This window comes from Spermophilus citellus (assembly GCF_964194105.1).
Source record: "Spermophilus citellus genome assembly, chromosome: 14".
NCBI classification, from domain to species: Eukaryota; Metazoa; Chordata; class Mammalia; order Rodentia; family Sciuridae; genus Spermophilus; species Spermophilus citellus.
Window position 1 is genome coordinate 926,157 of NC_138194.1, and position 25,302 is coordinate 951,458.

The 25,302-nt window shown below is 41.4% G+C and overlaps 1 pseudogene across 1 annotated transcript in view; it reads right to left on the reverse strand.

The window, feature by feature from the left end:
- Positions 1-8,397: 8,397 nt before the first annotated feature.
- Positions 8,398-25,302, reverse strand: part of LOC308633193 (mitochondrial 10-formyltetrahydrofolate dehydrogenase-like) — a 49,665-nt pseudogene continuing 32,760 nt past the window's right edge. The window contains exons 16-23 of the transcript in view: positions 24,139-24,226; positions 23,317-23,410; positions 21,606-21,705; positions 19,077-19,175; positions 16,653-16,818; positions 14,239-14,344; positions 10,582-10,781; positions 8,398-8,453 (exon numbers count right to left, since the gene is read on the reverse strand). The product of the transcript in view is annotated as a mitochondrial 10-formyltetrahydrofolate dehydrogenase-like (transcript). The remainder of the gene's footprint in view (positions 8,454-10,581; positions 10,782-14,238; positions 14,345-16,652; positions 16,819-19,076; positions 19,176-21,605; positions 21,706-23,316; positions 23,411-24,138; positions 24,227-25,302) is intronic.

A 25,302-nucleotide genomic window follows, 5' to 3' on the forward strand; every position in this document is an offset into this window, starting at 1 on the left:
GTGGAGGCCCTCCTCTTGATCCATCCCTTTTTCCCTCCCTCTTCCTGTGGCCTTGGTAATGTCTGTACTAACTCTGAGGCTGGCCTTGAATTTGCCACTCCTGCCTCAGCCTCAGTAGCTGGGTTTACAAATTCATTCTTGATCTTATTAAACTTTTGGGGATCTCATCTGGGGTGAACCCGACTTTTCTCAGGAAAGAGACTGAGAATTTACGGTTGGTCTCTGAGTCTGTAGAGGTAATGGGACTTTTTCATTAGAGTTTTCAGGTTCTCTTTGATTCCTTTTCTGTCCTATTCTCAAGGGCCCAGTGCGTCTTATAAATACTCAGTAGATAATCCTCAAGATTACTTCTTGTCTTTCCTGTTTGAATTTGGAACCAGCTGTGCCTCACCACATGTATGAAGGTCTGGAAACAAGGGTCTCTGCTGGAAAGGTCATACAGTACTTTGTGGTTCTGTAACTGAACACAGCGGTTTGCCCCTTGGTGAGTGCAAAGCCAGTAACACATCCAGGGGATAAAAAGTGGGAAGAGGTTTACTTTTGTTAAGAAAAGAGAGCAGCAGGAATGAATCCTAAAGTCATGTCTCCCTGAACTCCAGTGGCAAGAGGATTTTGTCAGGGAGACTTATAAAAACCCATACTAGAAATATTGTACTCACCTGTAGAGGCGGCACATTCCTGAGCATCCTCAGTTTGAGATCATGCTTTGTATTATCAAAGTGGCCTGAATGCCACTGAGGAGGAAAACACACAGCATTGTAGGGACATTATAATGAGCAAAGTTTACTCTGTATCAGGTAGTGGAGGGACTGAGGGGCTTTGGCTAGTTTAAACCAGTTCCTTGTGTTTTGTTCCCTGGGGGTCTTATCTGAAACTAAGTAACAACTTGAAGGGACTCAGCAGTCCCTTCAAGTATCTTCTTTCCCTACAAGCACAGACGGTTGCCCCTAAAAGTTCCTACTTAGTAGGAAACAATACCAGACAAAAAACTGAATTATTAAGTACTTCCAGTGCATCCCCCTTGGAAGTCATGTCATGGTGTGAAGAGTATCCGTCAGCTTTACTACTTAGCATAGTAGGTGGTACACAGTAGGCACTGTCAACAAGTGAGTCAGTGGACAGTGTGCAGGACATTGTGAGTGCTGGTAGACTGTTCTGGGTAGGGCAGTGTGAAGGTGTAACTTCACACTGAAATATCCTAAGAGAAGTAGACTAAGTGGCCAGGGAAGAGACTAGTCAGTGTGAAAGTAAGTCTCGTATGTAAAATCCTCACACTCCTCTCCTGCTCTGGCTTTCGGGTGACACAACTGTGCTTCCTGTTCAGCGAAGGGTGGCAACTAAATACGTCCTCTAGCCATTCTTATGAGATGCTGGAGAAAAAAAGAAAACACAAAAAGGTACACGGTAAGGATGTTATTTCAGTTAAGTATAAAATGGATGAATTATTCATAAAGATTGTCAGGATACACTGTTGAAAAAAAGGTTTGATTCTAGCTTCATGTGCCAAGATCAATTATATATGGATTAAATATTTAAATGTAAGAAAACCTATAAGGGTGAATACCACAGCATGGTCATATTTAATAATATAATTGGAAAGGTTTTTTTTTTGTTTTTAGAGCATAACCTCAAAGCTTGATATTACAAATGAGAACAGAAAATTCATACAAATAAATATTAAAACCTAGTGAATTCCAAAGAAATTTCAAAGGCAAGGATAAACAAGGGAAAGTATTTTTTTAAAAAATATTTTATTAGTTGCTGATGGATATTTATTTATTTATTTGTTTGTTTGTTTGTTTGTTTGTTTGTTTATTTATTTATTGTGCTGAGGATCCAGCCTAGTGCCTCACACATGCCAGGCAAGTGCTATACCCCTGAGCCACAACCCCAATCTCTGGGGAAAGCATTTGTACATGTGACAAAGAATGAGTGTTATAAATGTATAATGGGCTATTACAAATTAGGGGGATAAAATAATATTTCTGTAGTGAGAAGATGATAGGACACAAGTAATTCACAGAAAAAGAGTTCAACTTGTTAATCACAAGATGTGCAAATAAAATCAAGTATTTTTTGTTTTGTTTTGTTTTTATTCTAGTACTGGGGATTGAACCCAGGGGCCTTGTGTATGCCAGAAAAGTGCTCTACCAGTAGTCTCCATCTCAGCCCCAAGACGTTCTTTACCTGTCAGACTGGCAGACTGTGGAGCTGGCATTACTGAGCCAGTTCTGTACTTGGCACTGTTGCTCGTGTTTCCATTTTAAGAGTCAACACTACTCACACAGAAGTAAAAATTCTTTGAAGCTTGTGTTTCATGTTTGTTGACTTCATTCTGTGGAAGTCAGTCTGTGGAAAGTAAATCTCTTGTACTTTGGTTTGTCCAGCCTGCAGCTTGCTCTGATAGGAGACGATGGCAGCCATTCCAATAGTTCTCTTCCTACAAAGGTGAATGAAACTTTCTCTTCCCACTTGTGAAGCACCTACTGCCTTTCAGAGGTTCCCTGACAACCATAAATCAGGAAATTAGGCTGAATGGTCTTGGATGTGACATTTTCATTCTAAATGAATATCCCAAGCAGTGATATTTTAATTGTGTATAAAATATGGTACTTAATTAAAAAAAAAAAAAGAAGCTATGTTGCAAAGTATTGTGTGTTATTGTGTCCACTAGTGTGGTAAGAATTCATGTATTTCCCTCTGCCTAGCAAGTGCCTTTCACTTGTTTGGAATATACAGTAAGTGTACATTAAAAGATTTTTTTTCCTTTTCTTTACGTAAATAAAGTAATTCAGCTTAAACATGTGTTCACAGTCCTGATTCATAATCTCAAAGAAAAAAGACAATATACGTATATGTATGTAATTCTTTTCCCATAAGTTTAATGTTGTGCTCTTTGGATTCCCCATCATGCAGTCATGGAGCACACTGGCCCATTACTGGTTTGGGGTCAGTATGTGATGTGAATCTTCCTGGCAAGGAGTAAGGAAAGGCTGTCAGACTTTTGGGAAGAAGGTATGTCTCAATCCTGAAAAGGAAGCACTTAGACAATTTCTTTCTTCTAAAAGTTGTGTTATGAGGGATCTGTTTCCTGGAGCTCTTGTCTCATGGCCATGCACGGAGCCAGCTCTGGAGGGTAGAACCAGCAGGGACAGCAGAGAAGCAGAGGCCATCCATCAACCCTGTGTACTACTCTACTCAGACTTCTTTTGTGCTGGAGTAAATTTCTTTATTGTTTTTTTTTTTATTATTTTTTAGTTCTCGGTGGAGACAACATCTTTGTTGGTATGTGGTGCTGAGGATCAAACCCAGGCCGCAAGCATGCCAGGCGAGCGCGCCACCGCTTGAGCCACATCCCCAGCCCAAATTTCTTTTTTGTTAAAAAAGAAAATGACTATCTCCTTATGAAAGGTCATGTTTCTATCCACTTGACAGATGAGAAAACTGGCCTAGAGATGCTAAGCACATTGCTAAGGCCTCACAACACCAGGTCAGTGAGGAGTCAGCGGCCTGGCCACCATGGGTGCTCTAGGCATCGGGCCCCACACACACTCTGAAGCTGTCTGAATCAAGTCCCAGCCCAGCCACTTATTTCAGTTCTCCATCTGTTGTAAAGTAAAGATAATGGGATTTCCTTAATATGATGCTGGAAGAGATTAATGAGTTGATACACATTGCATTCCTAGAACAGTGCTCAGTAAGGGTGAGGTGTTAGGATGCTATAAGAAAACTCCCCAGTGGACAGAGATTTGGGGAAAAAGATTATAGATAGATCACTGCATTGTTTGACTCAGGAATTCCACTTTTGGAATTTATAGCAATTAAATAAGTATGACTTTGGTCACAGATTTTTATGTAAGATTTAGTGTGACATTTAAAATAGCAAAAAAGCGAATCTAAATGTTCAAGAATGGCAAAGAAGCTGAGTTAAAGCCATCAAAATAGACAGAAGTGTATTTATTGGCATAGATGCTTATGATATATTGTTAATTTTAAAAGCAAGTAACAAAATTATGTTCAATTTATACTAAATACAGTTTAAAAAACCTGTTCATGGGCTGGGGCTGTAGCTCAGTGGCAGAGCACTTGCCTTGCATGTGTAAGGCACTGGGTTCAATCCTCGGCACCACATAAAAATAAAATAAAAGCATTCTGTCCGGCTACAAGTACAACAAAACAAACAAAAAAAACTTGTTCATTGCAAAAGTTTGGGACAGTGTCAAATATCACCTGTTGTTTATTGCTGTATGAAGAGATGGTTCTTACCTTCCTGTTTTACATATTTTTTTATGTTATTTAACCACTAAAAAAATCCACTTAGGCATTATTCATACAGAAGTTGTAAAATAACCCACCCATCATATCTGATGTCTGTCCACCACCTTTCATAGCTTCCTTCTAGCCCAGGTTTCCCTCTGCTTTGTTTTCTTGGAGAGCAAGTGAGGAAAACCAAGTTTGGTTCCTTACCCTGGGCTGGGGCAGACAATAGCCATTGTGCTTTTTTTAATTTTTATTTTTTTAATTGATAAATGCTTAGTGTGTACCAACTATTTCCTACCCAGGTCCTGATTTAGGCATCGGGAATAAAAATTATCTCAGCTTCATTAAGACCACCAGCCTCGTTGCTGGAACACTCAAGAGCTGTGTGATTTGGGCAGATTACTAACTTCTCCATTTGAAAGCAAATATTTATTGAGTGTCTCCTACATATTAGGAGAAACAGTATTGAACAAAACACAAAGCTTATACTCTAATGGGAACATATCAATGGTAAATACATGCCAGACAGCGATAAGTACTATGAAAACACAACGTTAGAATAAAGAAGGTATGAGTGGAAAGTCATGTGCTATTTAAGGAAGAGTAGTCTGGGAATGTGTCCGGAATAGGACGATATTTGAGGAGAGACCTGAAAGAAGTCAGGGAGCCATGAGGCTGTGTGGGAGGGTTGGAGGAAGAGGTGATGCTCTGCTGGTGCCCACGCTCAGTTGTTGACCAAGTGGATCTCTTCCCGACTCCATGTTCAGAGAAGTCCGATTGGTAACTTGAAATCCGCCCTAAAGATGCCTGCAAATGCTACAAATCAGGGTTCCTGCCCCAGCCCAGAAAGACGTCTGTTAGATGGGAGAAGGGAACAGGAAGTCCAAAGGCCCTGAGATGGAAGCATGTTTATTGTGTTTGAGGAACATCAGGGCAGACCAGAACAAGAGGGAAACGGACAGCGATGGGTGGGAACTGGCCAGAATCGAGGTAGATCGGCCATGATGAATACGCTGGACTAAGTTATTGTAAGCAAAACGCGGGCAGAGGGGCAACACCATCCGACTTAAGCTTTAGGAGGAGCCGCTGGGAGACTTTGACAATGGTCTGGGTGTGAGAGGGTGGCAGTTGGTGATGGTGGAGGTCGTGAGAAGAGCACCTCAGTTTATTTCTTCAGATAGTGCGATGGTTAAGAGAGGTCTCCAGAGAGCTTGGCATGATGTCAGACACACAGCAGGCCCTTGGCAGGTGACAGAATGCCAACCCTGGGATGCCGAACATCTAGTGGGCAGGCACACACCTCCGGTACCAGGTGATGAATGCTGAGTTTAAGTGGGAGCCTAGCGAGTTGGGCAGCGGGGAGGAAAGGCCTAGAAGGGAGTTAGCCAAGGGAGCCGCCTTCACAAAGACCTGAGGACGGGGGTCAGAGGAAAATAGAAGGGCTTGGTGTCCACCCTCGAAGTTCAGGAGTTAATCAGATCATAGCTTTATCCTCTGGCTTATCCAGATAATTGGTGACTTGAAGGAACAATGATGATTTAATTACCCATTGTGTTAATTAAGCCTCCTAACTCACTGGAGATCATTGTGTTTAATTTAAATTCATTTACTAATTTTATTGGAGCCTGTGACTATGATAAGCACTCAGATATAGAAACTCAAGCTCATAAGAACTTTATAGAACTTGTTACGAAGACAGAAGCTCTTAATCTGGGGCCCATTTGTAGCCTCTGGGAGATCTGTGAATCCCTTGAAGATACTTGCAGAATGATGTGTGCGCACATGAATTTGAGGGTAGAAGTGGGACAGAGGGATCTAGCTTTATCAGATTCTCAGAGAAGCTTGGGATCAATAACACTGCTACTGAGATTAATGCTAATTAGAAAATAAAATCTGTTCAGAAGAATAGGTATATTTTTGTCTACCATTCTGTTATTAAAATAATTTGAAAAAGTGATACTCCATATCACTTGAAATCGGTTAAAACACTTCATAGAGAAGTGGTCACTTTTCAGGTGTGGTGGTGCATGCTTGTAATCCTGGCTACTCAGGAGGCAGAGGCAAGAGGATCTGGAGTTCAAGGCCAGTCTGGACAACTTCGGGAGTCCCTGTCTCAGCAAAGGAAACAGACAATAAAAGTGGTTGCTTATCATAATGCCTTTGTCATTTTATTCAAATTTGCACTGTAATTTTGGGCCCAATGTTCATTCTGACAGAATTTCTGATGGCAAATGGACTCTAGTATAATTTAAAATACCTACAGGCCACAGTTGCTCTGTTGATCATGGCAGCATCAAACGGGTATCCTTCCCTTTGAAAGTGTTTCTGCCTCTGATTTTGTTGCTGTTTATGGATGCCTTACATTTCCTTCGTCTAGTCTCCTAAGTAATAAGTAATGGCTTCTTCAAAGCCTAAGAGATAGGCATGTTCACTGAAATTGTAATTCAGAAGGAGGATTAATAGAAGTTAATTGCTTGGTCATCTTCTGGAGACTTCTGTGATTCAGGAGGTCCCCTCTTGACCCGTTAGGTCATAACGCGACAACTTTTGACTGAAATGGGAAATTATGTGAGTACATTGTGGGCCATGGCGGCTGCCGTTTCTTGAGCACTGTGGCACACTACTTGTTCAGCGTGTTGTATACGTAACTGAATCTTTGCCATACCCCGGGAGATAGGGATTGATCTCCTCTTTTAGATACCAGACCTAGACTGGGGCAGGTTGATAGCTGACTTTCTCAGGGGCACACAGCCAGCGAGCAGCAGAACTAGTCAGTAGAAAAGTGGAAAGGAAGGTGTCCTGTGACAGACAAGGAAGCCACTGGAAGGAAAGTGACTTTCCCTGGTAGCATTGCCACTGTTCTGCTGTATCAGGCACTTGTTAGGATAATAGATGAGAAAAGTAGTCAAATAATTGATGATTACTGGAAAAGGTTGTGGGGAACCAATTAATTAACCTCTAGTTAATTAACCTCTCTCAGTGTCATCCTAAAACAGTGGTAGAGGGCAACAGCTGACCTTAGTATTTACTCTGAGCAGCACACAACACAAGGTGCTCCTCTCCTCCCCCCAGTGCAGGGATTGAGCAGGGCCTCACACATGGGACTGGTCTTCTCCCCCAGCAGCCTCCACAAGCCTAACATTTTGAGTCAGGGTCTCACTACGTTGCTGAGGCTGCTCTGGAATTTGTGATGCCCCTGCCTCAGCCTCCCGGGCAGCTGGGATGACAGGTGTGTCCACCATGCCCAGCTGTGCTTTTCTTATATTGTCGAATCAAATCCTCAAAATAGGGGCCCTGCAGAAGGTATTGCTATCCCTGTTTCACACATAAGGAAACTGAGGCTCAGAGAAGTTGTGTCGGTTTCCTAAAGATAGTAAGGTGGTGTGATATGAATCAAGATCGGCCTTCAAAGCCTGTTACTTTCCACTCTGTCTTATTATAAAAGTCACTTTGTAGGCTATTGAGTAAAATTTAAGCCACGTGAGGTCAAAGACCACATTATTAAATTTTGTGTATGCCTCAGAACATAATAGAGTTGTAATCCCATGTCGTATCTACTAGGTGGATCCCCAGGAAATGTTTTGGGCTGATCACCCTCACAGTGGATTGAAAAAGAGAACATCAAAGACACAAAGAAGGATCTCACTCCAAATATGAAAAGAAAAGAAATTCCCTTCACATTCTTTATAGGATCTACTGTTCCTTGAAAGCAAAATTATAGAAAATCTTTTTAGTATCCCATAGGTTTGCTTCAGGAGTTAAAACCTGTACACACAAATTCTAATAAATGCACCTTATATCTTACAGCTGCTTGATATTGATGTTTTCAAGATGGACAGCCACGGATAGATTAGTTTTAGAAGAGAAAATGACCTTGATATTTTAGAAATATGTATGTTACATAACATTGTCAAAACCCAACACTTGCCAGTCATTTTAAGGTATAAAAGGTGTATTAGAAAATACTCAGGCATGTGTGTAACTGCCCAGACAAGTGGCCTGACCCTCTCATGGTCCATGTGCACAGGTTTTGGCTGCCGGCTGGTCTGCCTTCTTCAGCACACCAGGCTTCTCCAGCATATGGGATTGAGAAGTGGGGCTGCCTGTCCCGGGTTTCCTGATGATGATGGCGTTGTTCTAATACTCCAGAGTCACCGTTTTGGTTTTGAGGTATTCGTTTAGAGCTTCCTCACCTACGGAAGAGAAAAGCAGTTGATGGACCAAGTTCAAAGTTGGATGTGGTACTACTGGCCTTCCAGACATGGGCATAGGTCACAAAGTAAAAGGAATGTCACCCAGACCAGCGCTTCTCAAACTTTCAGGTTCATGTGAATCAGCTGAGGACTTTCGTAAACTGTAGGTTCTGATTCAGCTACTTTGGGAGAAGGTTAGACATCCTAACTGTTCTCCATTGATGCTGCTGGTGGTCCACGGACCACACTTTGTGTAGTGAGGGCTTAGGTCAGCTGCCAGGCCTGCTCAGAATCAGTGTTGGCTGGTCAACCTTCCTGCTTCATTTCCCTGCATAGTGATGAGTTACATCTTTTTCCTTTGTTCATATGAGATACACAGAAGTGACCAGGATTCTGTGTTCTAGATTACATAAATGAAGCAGACTGGAGCACAGGAAAGAGTTGGGAAGAAGGGAACAGGAAGTCCAAAGGCTCCGAGATGGAAGCATGTTTATTGTGTTTGAGGAACATCAGGGCAGACCAGAACAAGAGGGAAACGGACAGTGATGGGTGGGAACTGGCCAGAAAGAGTTGGGAATCATTTGTTTAATCTGATTTTAAGGGTAAGGAAAATGCAATTTATATCATATCAGAAACACAAAAGAGCACATTTAAGCAAAAAAAAAAAAAGAAGAACAAGAAGAAGAAGAGGAAGAAAACAAACAGATCCTTCTACCTTTCTTCACCTGTTTCTGTTTTTGAGCTATATAATCACTGGTACCTACAGTGGCTAAGGGCAATGGATACCATGGTAAAACTAATGAGCATGTGATTCTGGAAGCTGAGCTAAAATGAGGGCTTTTGAAAACTCTTATCTCAGGTCACATACCACAGCAATTGGATCAGTATCTCTGTATTTTTTTAAGGCTTTCAGAGGCATCTAATCCAATGTGCAGCTAAGGTTGAGAAGCAGTGAGCTAAGGGGTTTTAAATTGTGGAGAGGAAGAAACTGTTAGGCAAACTGGAATGCTTTATAGTTAAAAGCTGTCAATTATCCCATCAAAAGACAAGTGAGAAGAGTTGCCTCATTTCACAATAAAAATTTCCCACTTTTATGGTTACAAATAACATTGCTGAAAATCATCAGGAAAGAGAAAATGTAAAAAATACCCCAAATGAACCAAACTTATTTAAGATGGTGATTTTACTAAATCACAAATGTTTCATATTCTGAAACATGTCTGACTGGAGATTTGAGAGGTGGAATCCACAGCCAAACTACCTGCCTTTTAATTCTCTCTGCTGTTGCCTGGCTGTGTGACTTTTGACAACTCACCCATCTTCTCTGAGCCCCATTTCCCTAAACTGTACAATGTTACCATAATAGTACCTATCTCCTGAGCTGCTGTGACAATTGCTTATACACAAGAGGTAAAGTACTTAGAATAGGACCTGTCACAAACTTAGCTCCCAATCTACTGCTTGAAAGGTGAATTACATTTTAGGCTTTTTACAAACTCAAAATCTGAGCTCTTGGACTTCCAGCGAACCTGCCAGTTACAGTGTTGACTCTGAAAGACTGCCAGCCAGCTCTGAGACAGGCTTTATTTTTGGAGCTAGCTAGCTATTATCACCCTCCACCCATTTTCCTTTCTTGGTTCTGTTGAGCCCCACAAAAGCCCAACCAAGATCATGGTGAATGTCAGATTTTTAAAAATTAACATATTTTAGCTAAAATATATTCCTTTGGGGAAAAAAAAGATTACTTTCCCTCACAGTTTGTGTCTTTTTTTTTCTATAAGTGTATTATGTTCATAAAACATGCTGAACATTAAAAAAATAAATAAATCAGTACCTTTATAAACCCAGATCTAACTGCCATGAGGGAGACACCCTTCAAAACCACATTCAAGAGTTGCATAAAACACAGGGCAGGGTTTTCTGTGATTCAGCAACACAGGACTGTGTAGGATAAAAGTAAAGCCACGGGGCTGTGGCTGTGGCTCAGCCATGGGCGCTGGCCTCGCACAGGTGAGGCATTCGGTCTGATCCCCGGCATCACATAAAAGTAAGTAAATAAAATAAAGATACCGTGTCCATCTACAATTCTAAAAAAAATATTAAAAGAAAAAAATAGAGCCAGACACACCTAAGTCTTTTCCGAAGCCGGACTGTTTCACTTCACCAAACGGGGCTGCCACATCTGTCTTGTTGTACGTGTTGATAAACACGGTCCCCGCCTCGAGTTTGTCACTCACGTACATGGCTTTGTTGATGTCTCTTGTGAAAACCCTGGAGGCCAAGCTGTACTCTGTGTTGTTGGCTCTCTGCAGCACACCGTCGATGTCCCTGCGAGGGTTGTCAGGAAGACAGGAAGCTTCATTACATGAGAAGCAAAACACTCTCCTTTGACACCCTAGAAGTTTTCCTCTCTGAGGAGAAATGGGGATCCGTGTCTGCCGTCTGCTTACATTACAGATGAAATGTTCAAGCTCACGTGGAAATTGAGCCTCAATGAAATATGACAACTCTAGTTTAATTGGGCTTTGCATCCATATCTAAAATCTGACCTGAAGTCATCTTTGTGACTTTGTGACAATGGTGTCATCCCTGACCCCCTTGGCCTCCCCTCTCCTTGAGCCCCGTGTCCAGATTTTCTGAGTAACCCCCTTTCCTTCCATCTCTTCAGAATCTGCACACACAGCTGAAGTCCCCATCATGCCTCCCCGAGGCCTTTCGGAATCCCACACAGGCAGCAGGGTGGTGGCTCAGTGTGCAGGCTCTGTGACAACCCGCCTGGGGCAATGTGATGAAATGGCAAAAGCAGTTGTCTCAGTGTCATGGGATGAAATGAGCTAAGAGTGCCCAGAGCACACTACGTGGCCAGTGGAAATCAGCTATGACCAGGGAGCGCTACTCCTCCCAACCAGCATTATGGAAGCCCAAACCGCGTGGCTGGTTTAACCCGTGTGTTTGCCATTTGAAAACTGGAAGACAGAAGCTCCCCAAGGGCAAGGATAACTATGCCTTACATTTCTTTATACTGTGATGCCACATCATGTGAGAGTGAACTCTGCCTCAATTCCAGGCACGCCCCTGGAATCTCAGCACCTCTGGAGGCGGAGGCAAGATTTCAAGTTCAAAGCCAGCCTCAGCAATTTAGTGAGGCCCTGTCTCAAAATAAAAAAAAGGACTTTGGATGTAGCTCAGTGTTTAAGCACCCTGGGGTTTAATCCCCGGTAGCAAAAAACAAACAACTGAACGGATGAACTCCATGTCATATGCTTATTTAGTAAAAGAGGAAGACAGGAAGCAAAACACTGAAAAGCAAAACACCAAAAAGCATGGAATATTTCATCTATAAAATGTAGGCAGGTGGCAGTGACGTGTTCCCGTTTCTACATAGAGAGGAAAACTTCTAGGGTGTCAAAGGAGAGTGTTAAGACGTCTGGTTATTTTCCTGTCTTTCCACTCTGTATACAGTGATCTTTGTGTCTGAGGGGCATTAGTTTCAGGACCCCTGCAGGTACCAAAATCTGCGGAAGCTCAAGTCCTTTACAAAATAGTGTAGTATTTGCACCTAACCCATGCACATTATTCCATTCATCCCATATACTATATAGAAGTTTATGGAAGTTCTTTGTTTGTTTGTTTTGCGGTGCTAAGAATTGAACCTAGGGCCTCACGCATGCCAGACAAGTGCTCTACCACTGACCTACACCCCAAACCTCCTCCCATATACTTTGAATCATCTTTAAATTACTTACAATATCTAATAGAACATAAATGCTGTATAAATATCTGTTATTTTTTGTGGAATAATGACAAAAGTCTGTACGTGTTCATGTCAGATGCAGATTTTTCCCTCTGTGATGCTAGGGATTGAACCCAGGCCCTAGTTCATGCTGGGCAAGTGCTCTACCACTGAGTTACTTCCTCAGCACTTTAAAAATTCTTATTTTGAGGCAGGGTCTGGCTAAGTTGCCCTGCCTGGCCTTGAACTTGTGATTTTCTTGCCTCAGCCTCCAAAGTAGTTGGAAGTAGAGGTGTCCACCACCACACTTGGCCAGAAGCAGTTTAAAAAGAAATTTCAGCCGGGCACAGTGGCACATGCCTGTAATCCCAGCGGCTTTCGAGGCTGAGGCAGGAGGATTGCAAGTTCAAAGCCAGCCTTAGCAAGTGAGGTCCTAAGAAACTCGGTGAGACCCTGTCTGCAGATAAAATACAAAAAAAAAAAAGGGCTCAGGATGTGGCTCAGTGGCCCCGAGTTCAATACCCGATATCCAGTAAATAAATAAATACAATTTATTTTCGATCTGAGGTTGTCTGAATTGCAGATATAGAATCGTTGCATATGGAGGGCCAACTCTGTGTACACCCCCGATAAGAGGAGATATGAACCTGCTCTAAGAGCCCAGTTCTATCATGCCTTCCATGGTGTATCTCCCCTTATTCAGTGTGGTCCTAACGGTTAAAAATGCATGCATTTTCTATAACACGGCCAGTAGATGAAGCAAGAATTTCATCTGATGCTCCAGAAAAGTAACAGGATTTGTTCCAGAACCACAGGAAAAATAAGTTGTGCTGCATTTACTGAGAGACAGCACAGGTTTCAACATAGTACCTTCCAGAGGGATTTTCAAAGATCATCTTGACTCTTTCCAATTTCAAACTTGCACTGCCTTTAAACTAACTTGAAGGGAGCTAAGACTCTCCTACAACTCCTGTACTCTCCTTTGGGGGAACTGAGAGAGAAAAGGGGAACAAGCATCCTCGGATCCACATGCAAATGACCCCTCACCACAGCCTCCTGTGCTCAAAGACCTCTTACAATGTCCTGCTGATGACCAAGAAGTCTTCCCAAAGTAGGCATTTGTTTCCCAGTTTCCCATTGGTTGAGGTAAACCTAAAGCCACTCTGAAGAATTTTGTCAGGTGCACTGGGAGAATCCCATCATATGCAGTGTGGTTTTACAAACCCAGTTACCATGTGGTCCTCCTTGGTATGTGGAACATCTTGGAAGTTTCATGTAGGATGACAACCAGCATGCCATTTGCAGTTGAATATATGGCAACTGGGGGCATAGCTATAAAAAGCTGAGTATTGGGGCTGGGGATGTGGCTCAAGCGGTGGCGCACTCGCCTGGCACTGGGTTCGATCCTCAACACCACATAAAAATAAAATAAAGATATTATTTCCACCTAAAACTAAAAAATAAATATTAAAAAAAAAAGCTGAGTATTTGGGGCCGGGGTTGTGGCTCAGTGGTAGAGTGCTTGCCAAGCATGCGTGAGGCACTGGGTTCCATCTTGGCACCACATAAAAATAAATGAAATAAAGGTATGGTGTCCATATACAACTAAAAAAAACATTAAAAAGAAAAAAAAAAACTCAGTATTTGGCTTATGGGCCATGCAGAAACCAAATAATTACAGCCCCCTTTCTTTGGCAAAATTAGATTTCCCAAATGCTTTCCTTTTGGAATTCCTTCCCTGAGAATGTAAATGTGAAAACTGGTTGTTATTTCTCAGGTATCAACATATTCCACAGAGATTTCACATGCCAACTGTACAAAAACAAATTTAACCAGCTAAAATCCCATCACGCCTTCCCTTAAAGTAAGCTGAGAAGCAAATATAAATTACCATCCACAATGGTTAGCAAAGGCATATCCTTCTAATTATTTAGTGAGTTAATTACTCTTAGGGTAAAACTGCATGTTTGTTGATGTCATGCTCTGTAAATAGTATAACTGCAGAGGGGAAAAATTACCAAATTGAAACCTAATTGTGCCCAAAGAACATACCCATTTTGGAATTTAGAAATGACCATTATAGGCCCAAAGGATTCCTCTTTGGCAAGGTACATGTGGTCTTCCACGTCTGTGAACACAGTTGGTTCCATAAAAAAACCTGTTTGGAAAAAAAGAAGAAAAGAATGTCAATTCTAGGTGAGGCCATACTTCAGTTAACAGTTGTCTCAATTACATTACAATTTCCCCTCTCTGCCTTGGGAAAACCAAGAGGATGTCTCTACTCAGTGTTAGTATTCCTAGGTTCTTGTTTTTTAATGTTTTTATTTGAAAATTTCAAATATATATTAAAAGTAGAGACAATAATACAATGGACAGTAAAATATTCTCTTTTTTTTTTGCTGTTTTTTTTTTCCTTTGCTGAAATATCTTAAAGCAAGGATATAATTTTAACTCCCAAGTACTTCGTGGCAAATCAGTAAAAAATAAGGACTTTTTTAAAAAAAAATATAACCACAACACAGCATCACACCTAACAAAATTAATGCTCATTCTTTATTTGTAATTTATATTTCACTTTCTCTCATTGTTCAGAAAGTAACTTTTTCCAATTAACTTAATTAATTTTAAATTTAGTTAAATTAATTTTCCAATCAATTTGTTCAATTTAGGATTCAAATAAGTTCTACATATAGCATTTGCTTGCTAGATTTCTCAATGGTCTTTTTATCTCAATACTTTGGATGCTTTTGCCCTCTCCTTGTGTTTTCAGGCAGGTGACTTGTTGGAGATACTGGGTCGGTTGTTCCGTAGAAGATCTTATATTTTAAACTTGTTATTGCTTCCTTGGAGTGAAATTTGTTTCTTTAGTTCATGTTTTTTTTTTTAATTGTGATAAAATACATGTAACACAAAATTTACCATCTTAACCATTTTTAAGCACATAGTTCAGTGTTATTAAATACATTCATAGTGTTAGGTAACCTTCATCACCATCTGTCTGAATCCATTAAACAATAACTTCCCACCTCACCCCCCAACCCTTACAAATTGAAAGTTGGACCTAATGGCACCACTGTGTTTAGGTTTTTTAGAACATGCCATAGGTGACCCTGGGCATCACACATTGTATTTCATGAGAAGATGCATAATATCCAGTTGTCCTTCTTTAAGTGCTCAAGTTGACCAGGGGCTCCAGATGGTGTCCATGGATCCCACCATTGTAGAGCTGTGTTTTTCCCCACCCACCTTTTTCCTAACAACTTCAGCCTACCCTGACTCATTTCCTGAACCAATGGTATCATCTATCAGAAAAATGCAAACTGATGATTTTTTCCTACTCTTTAATTTTTTTTTACATGAATTAGCCGGGATGCCATCATTAGAAAAAAAAAAAAAGAGTCTCTTTTATCAGCTACTCAGTTACCTAAAAATTCAGTTCATATAGGAAACATAAGATACATATTCAATTTTTTTCTTGTAATTACCAATTTTCAGAGTAAGGTATTGGTGTACAATCTACCTGTAACAGTGGAACGGAAGGTTTTGTTATTTGCTGTGTGTGTGTGTGTGTATGTGTGCGTGCGCGCGCTACTGGAGACTGAATCCGTGAGTATGGTACTTTTGAGCTATCTCCTCTTCCCTATTATTAATTTTGTTCTGAGACAGGGTGTTGCTAAATTGTCTGTGCTGGCCTTGAACCTGTGGTCTCCTCCTGCCTCAGCCTCCACAGTTTCCAATCCTGACATGGGCCACTGTGCCCGGTGAAAAGGCAGTTTTTGTGGTTGGTTGTTAGTTCCTTCTTTCAAGAGTCATAACATTAAGCCGTTCACATACTTCAGTACCAGGTCTTACTTTAGGCAGAGGAACAAATCCCTCCCAGGCTACGCTGGCTGAGATCAAATCTCAGTGCCAGGAATCAAGACCACTGGTTTCTGATAACAGCTATTCATTACACTTGTTTATAACAAAGGGCCTGTCATTTTCATAACTTTGTATTGTAGGGTGTGCACATTTCATCTTATTTTCATAGGAGAAAAATGAGACTCAGGAAAATTGTGTTGTGGAGCTGGGTGCTATAATCCCAGTGGCTCAGGAGGCTGAGGCAAGTTCAAGGCCAGCCTCAGCAATTTAGGGAGGCCCTAGGCAACTTAGCAAGACCTTGTCTCAAAATTAAAAATAAAAAGGAAGGGCTGGAGATGTGGCTCAGTGATAAAGTGTCCCTGGGTTCCATCCCCAATACCAGTTAAGAAAAAAAAAAAAGAAGAAGAAAGAATAAAGGAAATAGTGTTGTGAAGATATCCCAGCTAATTGCTCAAGCAGGGTGTAGAAATTAATTCAGACCCATATTACACCTGCAAGTGTTTACTTTTGCAGTAAGGTGATGCTGATATGAAAACTGTCACCATCTACTCCAATTTAAGAAGTCAGGCACCGCACCCTGAAGCCCTCTAGAGAGGGGACCTTACCTGGCCTTTGGACTTGTCTTCCCCCGTACACCAAGGTGGCCCCCTCCTTCACTCCAGCTTCACAGTATTGCAGCAGCTTTTCCAAGTGGGCCTTATGATTTTGGGGCCCATGATCAGTAGATCTGTCAAGTGGGTCACCAATTTTCATCTTTTTAATTTCTTCCACCTGAATAGCACCCAGGCCACAAAAGACAATTAATTCAATGTTAAGAATGGATATCCTTGACCTGGTTCTGACCATGCGGTGGGTGTTGTTTGAAGCTGTCAATAGATGGCTCCAGAGCAAGCAGGTATTTATGATTTCTGCCTTACAGAAGAAGAGCCCAGGGCCTAAACAGGTTAAGTGACTTGCCCAAGTGCACAAACCACTACGTACTATGAGTCGAAAGCCCAAGTTCTCAACCAGCTAACAGGATGTAAGATACCTAGGCTTTAAATTATCCAGAAGGTTAGTCCACTAAAATAGCCAACTGATGTTCTGGAATTTTCATAAATACAGCATACACACACTCTTCATGGCAAAAGAATTTCTGAATGACCACCTTGTTGTTTTTTTCCCCTTGCTCAAACATGGCAGACTGCCTTTGTGAAATTCTCATTGTGTAGCCAGATGAATTGCTAGAATATTCTGAGGAAAACCAATGGCACAAGCTGCTTGCTTGTTTTGATCTTTTCCTGCGTTTTCTGATGCTAAGTCTAATTCTAATAAGAAGAAACCGTGGCGGTCACCGTGACCACGAAGGGCCATGAGTTTGACTCCAGGTGTGGCAATCCTCTCTCAGGGGCTTGAATGGAGTCCTGGGCTTGGGGAGACGCTCTGAGTTGGTAGGGAACATGTCTACCTTGTTCACCTTGATGTTTCTAGCACCCAGCACAGTGTGTGGTATTAAGTGGTATTAAGCAGGTGCTCAAGAAACAGGTGTTGAATGAGCACACAAAGCTCATGTGCAAAAGGTGCTTGCTGATGGGCAGAGAGAGCACATCCTTGAACTTTCTGGTCTCAGCATTGAAATTTCATCCAGTTATTGCTGACCCTGAAAGCCTGTGGCATTTAGTTCTGCACGCTGCATTTTACTGAGACACAAACTAAATTGCAGAGTTCAGGAGGCAGCCCCTGCCCACTGCCTGCCCCGCCTGCCACTCTCTGACTTCTTAGAATCTGCTCTCATGCAGAGGATTCCTTTGCTCTGGGGGCAGGATGGGATGTAGGAAATTGGTTCTGGGGAGAAATAAAAAAGCTAGGTGGTAGTTTTGCAAATATAAGCAAGTTCATAATTAATATTACCTTTATAATGATACAACATGGCATAATTTAGAGTTTATTTTAGCCACAGAATTTACCTTAACAGTCCTATTAATGACTGTTAGTTCCATGTCTATGGATTCATAACCAGCCAACAGGAGCTATTTGTGGAGTTAGTTATGCTAGTGGAAGAAATGATATCCTGTCATGTTAAGTGCAAAATAGAGTCTTGTAAGGATCTAGTGATGCACCTCTCACAGATAATTCAGGGATTCATAAAAATCCAGGAGTATAGCTCTCTGAAGTGTCAAGGATCTAATGGGCCACAAATGCAGGGCAAGGTATAGGTACTGACAGCTCTCAAGTAGATTTAAGGTTTTCACACAGACTTGTAACTTGTGACTATGAAAAATTAGAAACACATATAAAAGCAGAGAGATCATAAAATGAATCCACAAGTACTCCTCACACAGCGTCAGAAACTACCAACTCTGGCCCATTGATTCCCCTCCTCACCTCTGCTTTTCCTGGTTTATTTTGAAGCAAATTCTAGATGTCATATACTGTAACTGTAAATATGTCAGTACACTGCTAGACAAAATAAAGGACTGTTGGTCATTTTTTTATTTTATAAAAACATAATGGACTGGGGGCCTGGGGCTGTAGCTCAGCGTTAGAGTGCTTGCCCAGTATATACAAGGACCTGGGTTTCATCCCCAATAATGAAGAAGAAAAAAAAACCCAAACCTAAAAGCACACAAAGAAAACACGGATTGAATCCAGGACCTCCTGCATTGTAAGCACATGCTCTGCCACTGAGCCACACCCCCAGCCAAGGCTAATTAAAAAAAAAATAATAACAATATTGTTATCAACCTAAAAATTCATGAAAAATCCCAGAAGTACTTTCCAAGCAAAAGCAATTTCTTTGTGTGTGTGTGGGGGGAGGGGGGTATTAGAGATTGAACCCAGGGCTTTGGGCATGCTAGGTAAGTGCTCTACCACTGAGCTACACCCCAGCCCTTTTCAAAAATTTTGAGATGGGGTCTCATCAAATTGCCCAGGTTGGTCTTGAACTTGGGATTCTCCTGCCTCAGCCTCTCGAGCCATGTGCACCACCACACTCAGCTCAAACAAAAGCAATTTCTATGCAACTGAAAGCAAATCTGAAGATGCCTTACCACTTTGGTCACAAATTCATCGTGGATGGATTCTTCCACAAATAGTCGCCCAGCGGCAATACAGTTCTCTCCTTTGTTGAAGAACACGGCGCTCATGCCCTTCAACACAGAAGGCAAAACAGTGACTGCACCGCCAAAAAGTCAACACTGACGTATAATTTTACAGAGAGAACTAGGTGTCACTGGAAGACAGCAGGCAACACACAGAGTCACTGAGACTTCTGGAAGTCTCAGTGGTGAGAACTGCTGGGAGATGTTTAGTCTTTTTTTTTTTAAGAGACAGTGAGAGAGGAGAGAGAGAGAATTTTTAATATTTATTTTTTAGTTTTCGGCGGACACAACATCTTTGTTGGTATGTGGTGCTGAGGATCGAACCCAGGCCGCACGCATGCCAGGCGAGCGCGCTACGCTTGAGCCACATCCCCAGCCCGAGATGTTTAGTCTTGACTTAGCTGTTTTTGGTCCATGAGCACTTTCCAAAATGTTTATAACAGTAAGTCTATACCACTAAGAACAAATTGTATACTGCAAGAAAAATCTCGATTATTCTGTATACATTTAAATATAATACTTGTATAATAAGTTTTGCTTTTAAAATCTGTATGTCGGTTCATAGAAATCACAGCTTTAGAAAGCCTTCCTTATCATGCCCCTCATGGAAAGGAAGATCCATTTTTCAAGAAGTTTGCAAAATATTTTAAATGAAGGCGCTCAAAAAACGAGTGCTTAAGAAGATTCATTGTGTGTGTGTGTGTGTGTGTGTGTGTGTGTGTGTGTGTTGCTAGGGATCAAACCCAGGGCCTTGTGCATGCTAGGCAAGCACTCTCCCACTGAGCCCTAATTTGCAGGGTTTTGTTGCATCTTCTTTTTCTAAATTTAGGGGATAATTCACCCCTTGGAACCTCCCTAAACTGGGTAAAATAAATAAATAATATATATATATATATATATATATATATATATATATATATATATATATATATGAAATAGCATAGTATTTCCTGTACTCACAAGTTCTTATGGTGGAACCAGAATTCTATGTAAAGGCACACATTCCTATGCTGTAGAGGCTAATGGTGGCCGATAGCAAACTATTTGTGAATATCTGATGATAGGAAAAAAGAAGGAATGGCCCTCTCTAATCATTATATGTGATTTTCTCCACATTATTTCACCCTCAGCACTCTTTGGTTGTTCCTGTTAATTCATGTTATATGAACAAGAGCATGAGAAACTTAGTGAATTGATACTTAAAAAAAATTAACAGTATGGTATAGGAAAAAGTCCCTCCTCCCTTTTTCTACTCCTCAGTCTTTTGCAGAAATCTAGACGTCCAGGGGAGTCCTGACCCTGATGTTGACCTGCGTATCCCCAGCCACTGCCTGCCAGTGAAGGGCCACCTCATACGCACGCAGGAGTCGGGTCTCCTTCACTCCCAGACCCCTCTTTCTCTTATGGGCCCTTGCACAATGAGGCTTGGCTGTGGGTGTGCATTAAGATCACAGAGAGGGGGATGTGAAAGGCTTCTCAGTGCACAGGCTGGGAGACAGCACAGAACAGGAAACCCTGACTTCCCCCAGAATTTCCAGGAGGCTCAGCACAACCGTGCCAGTGGTAGCTCTCTGCAGGCCTGAATCTCAGAAGTGAAGAATGAGGACTAGCCCACCTTTTTTTTTTGGCACTGGGGATTGAACTCAGGGGCATGTGGCCACTGAGTCACACCCCATCCCTATTTGGTATTTTATTTAGAGACAGGGTCTCACTGAGTTGTTTAGCTGCTCTCTTTTTGCTGAGGCTGGCTTTAAACCTGTGATCCTCCTGTCTCAGCCTCCTGAGCTGCTGGGATTATAGGTGTGCACCACTGCGCCCAGCCCCAACTCTTTTTTTTAACCTTCAAGTTTTACTTAAAGTAAGTTTTTATACTTTGATATAGCTTAAGACTCAGTGGTATTGCAAAAATAGTAGGAAGCCCTATGTACCCCCACCCAGCTTCCTCCCTAGTAATACCTTATATAGCCACATTGCTAAAACCAGGAGAGTGACACTGCCAATTACTTTTTTTTTAAGAGGCAGGGTCTGGTTATGTTGCCCAGGCTGCCCCTGAACTCCTGGGCTCAAGATCTTCCTGCCTCAGCCTCCGGGACTATAGACGTGCCACTGTGTCTGGCTGCCAATGATTTTTTAATAGAAGACCCTTTTCTGTGTCTTGATTTGTATAACAAATAAAAGTAGTGACCTTGGAAGGGGCGAGGTGTTAGGGGAAAGGAGGGAGAAGCCAGGAGCAACATCAGAATGTCTTTGGAAGTTTTTTGACATGACTACTGTGACTTATGTTCCATTTTTGAAAACATTTTAATTGGAGAAATTATATGAATACTACTTTTTAAAAATGTTAAGTGCTCTTAGTATGAAAAAGATGGTACCTGTTTATAACTAGAGAAGACTAAATCTCATTTAAGACCTCCAATAAAGAAGCAGGGGAATGTGTTTCAGAAGCGGGCTGTTCACCCGCCTTTGAACCGCTCTCACCATTCGCACGGCCTTGTCAAGTTCACAGTCATTGAAGATTATAAGTGGTGACTTGCCGCCGAGCTCAAGGGACACTTTCTTCAGGTTGCTTACCGCACAGCTACAGGAAGATAGACGGGAAATGAGCATTTTGTCAGTGTCCCCGCTACACCTCCACTGTGGCTTTATTTACTTATTTATTTATTTCATATTTGGGATTGAACTCAGGGATGCTCGACTACTGAGCCACACACCCCAGCCCTATTTTGTATTTTATTTAGAGACAGGGCCTCACTGAGTTGCTTAGCGTCTCATTTTTGCTGAGGTTGGCTTTGAACTCACGATCCTCCTGCCTCAGCCTCCCCCTGCCCTTGCTTTTTTAATCATAGGCTACTCACAGTTGGCCTGGAAAGCAAAGCTGAAGCTCAGAAACAGTAAGAAACTCATCCAAAGACAAAATGTGGGTGCAGAGCAGTGGCTGGCGGGGAAGCTGGGTGCTGGGCACATGGGCGTCAGTCATTGTATGTTTCCGTGTGTTTGGCGTAGTATTAGGAATTTTTCATGATAAAAAGTCTTAAATTTTTTGTGTGGTCAAATGATCAGAGATCCTTGCAGGTAAATTCCCATTCTCTAGGAATTTGGGTTATATAAACACTTGCCAAGAAAATCCAATCTTTAACTAGACTAGTGGAACACTGGGGCAGGGAGTATCAATTTTAGAAGCTGGCTGTTTCATTCCTGTCTTATGTAAGTGTTCTTATTTAAGACATGCAGACAGAAATGTAGACAGATTGGGAAAAAAATCCATTCTATGGCTCCATGACCTTTGTTTTTACCATTTCCACCTACTTATTTCTGATCTGTGTCCTATCGGAGCTCTTATGTTTTTAAAAATGGTTACAATCACTGGATAGATACAATTTTATATCCTGTTTTTCTCCCTAATTATCTGTGTGTGTGTGTGGCAGGGATTAAACCCAGGGCCTTATGCATTTGAGTCACCCTATTATCTTTTTTTAGTGGTGGTGTTTTTTTTTTTTTTTTTTTGCGGCTGGGGATTGAACTCTGGGCCTCATGCTAAGCAAGCGCTCTATCTTGGAGTTACATCCCCAGCCCTTTCTATTTTTGAGTTTGTGTCAGGGTCTTACTGAGTTTCCCAGACTGGCCTTGAACTTGAGATCCTGCTACCTCAGCCTCCCCAGAAGCTGGGATTACAGGCTGCACCATGGTCCCTGGCTCCTGATTACCATTTTCACAATAATTTTTGATGTTATTAAAATTCTCCAGAACCATGACTACTGTATTCTATTACGTTATCACACTTTACTGCCTTATTTTGAACATTTACGTTATTAGCAGTTTTTTAAAAACCAACATTACTATATTTTGAGAATCCATGTCATTTAGAATATATAAATCTATCACAAACATCTTTTCAGTTTCTTACTTATGCTCCCCACACAATCTGGGCCACAGTGTTAGTTCAGAAACTTTTTGTGCTGAGTTGTTGAAAGTTACCAACAGGGTAGATTTCAACACAGCTCTGGCTTTATTTGCTGTGGACTTTAAAGCTTTGGAAAGTCTTTTATTCAAATAGTTCAATGTGCAGCAGTGATAAGTAGATTTCTCTTCTACATCTGATGTGTTTTTCTAACCCCAGAAGTGCTCTGTTTAAACAAAAACAGAACCCTGGATTAACGTGTCTTTAGCGTTGACACAGTAAAGTCTATACCTCTTCATGATCTGTTTGCCAATAGAGGTGGAGCCAGTGAATCCAAGTTTGCGGATATCAGGGTGCTCAGAAAGACGTTGTCCTGCTACCCCACCTGTAGAATTAGGAGATAAAACAGTTGTTAAAACATTACTCAGGTCTTGCATGAGAGAGGTGTGAATTCATGGAATTAGAATTTCTAAGCTTTTATTACATGATAGTTTTATATTTTTTTGTATTAATTACTAACAGACAAAAATCTAAAGTAATATCCTCTAAGTGACTGTCACCCCCTCACCTAGAAAAACTGGTGGGTAAGCCTTGCTTGTTATCCTCCAAAGTAGTTACTGAAAAATTAAAATGGATTTAACTGAGTTTCCCAGACTGACCTTGAACTTGAGATCCTCCTACCTCAGCCTCCCCAGTAGCTGGGATTACAGGCTGCACGATGGTGCCTGGCTCCTGATTGTCATTTTAACAATGATTTTTGATGTTATTAAAATTCTCCATAACCGTGACTACTGAATTCTATTATGTTAACACACTTTACTGACTTATTTTGAACATTTACATTATTAGCAGTTTTCAGAAACCTGACCACCTCGGGGTCAGTTTAATGATGTTGTACACTGCCCCCCATTACCTTCCTCTGCTCACTGGACACTATATTTCTACTTTAAGATTTCAGCACATGGTGAGGTACATTAAACTTGGTAAACTGTATTTAGTTTTAATACAACTCAGGGTAAGACTCCAGTGGGAAAACAGCCACTGGGCTACCCCATGCCACTCCCATCCCATGCCACTCCCTGGTCATAGCAAAGTGGGTCCCTGAGGGCTTACCTGAGCCTGGAATGATGTTGATGACCCCCCTGGGAAAGCCTGCCTTCACCGAGAGCTCTGCAAACTACAGGGCAGTCAAGGGCGTGACCTGACAGGCAGACAGCAGTTACCTTCTCACACTCTCCTGTCCTTTGCACCTGTACCTGGTTCTCCCTTTGATGGTTATGAGAGAGCTCATTTCATTTTACATTGTTCTATTATTTTTATATTTTGATGTAATTTCAGACTTACAGCAAAGTTACCAAAGTAATAGTGCAAAGAATTCCATATTCTTCACCCTCATCCCTCAAATGTTAACCTGTTTCTATATTTGCTTTACCCTCTTTATATATACATATATTTTCTCCCCACACTACTTTAGAGGTAAGATGTATAGTATGCACTGTTTGCCTCTCAATGTTTCTATACACATTTACTAAAAGCAAGAAATTCTCTTACATACAAACAGTACAATTTTCAAAATTGGGGGAATCACAACTGATAGAACACCTATCACACTTTAGATTTAGCCAGTTTTTTCAACAATGTCTATTATTGCAAAAGAAAACCCAAGAGCATGGGTTGTTTCTGTTTATCTTTTTGTTTTGTTTTGTTTTACATTTAGTTATACATATTGTCTCAGTTCATCTGGGAGAGTTTGAGTTTTCCTTTATATTTCATTGAACTAATATTTTTGAAGAACACAGACCAGTTATTTCATGCACTGTCCCCTTGGCCTGAATTTCTCACAACTAGGTTCAAGTTATGTACTTTTGGCAACAATACACTGGAGTGGTACTTCCCAATCTCTCTACGTGTACTAGTAGTCCTTCCACTATGAGCCCCTGCCCTTCTACGTTAGACTCCTGAGTAGCTGGGATTACCGGCATATGCCACTGCACCTGGCTGAGAGGAGGCTGTAGAAAGTAAGTCTATCCCATGTGCTTGGTTCCTTCTGCATGTGGCCAGTTCCCTTTCCACCTCTCCACCAATTTGTGATGCAGCCATCAGTGTGTGTGTGTGTGTGTGTGTGTTTGTGTGTGTGTGTGTGTGTGTGTGTGTCTCCAGGATGCTGGCATTATGTTCTTTGGACCCTTCATCTACCAGAATCATGAACCAAATAAAACTCTATACTTTATAAGTTACCCAATCTCAGGTATTTTGTTATAGGAACACATCAAGGAT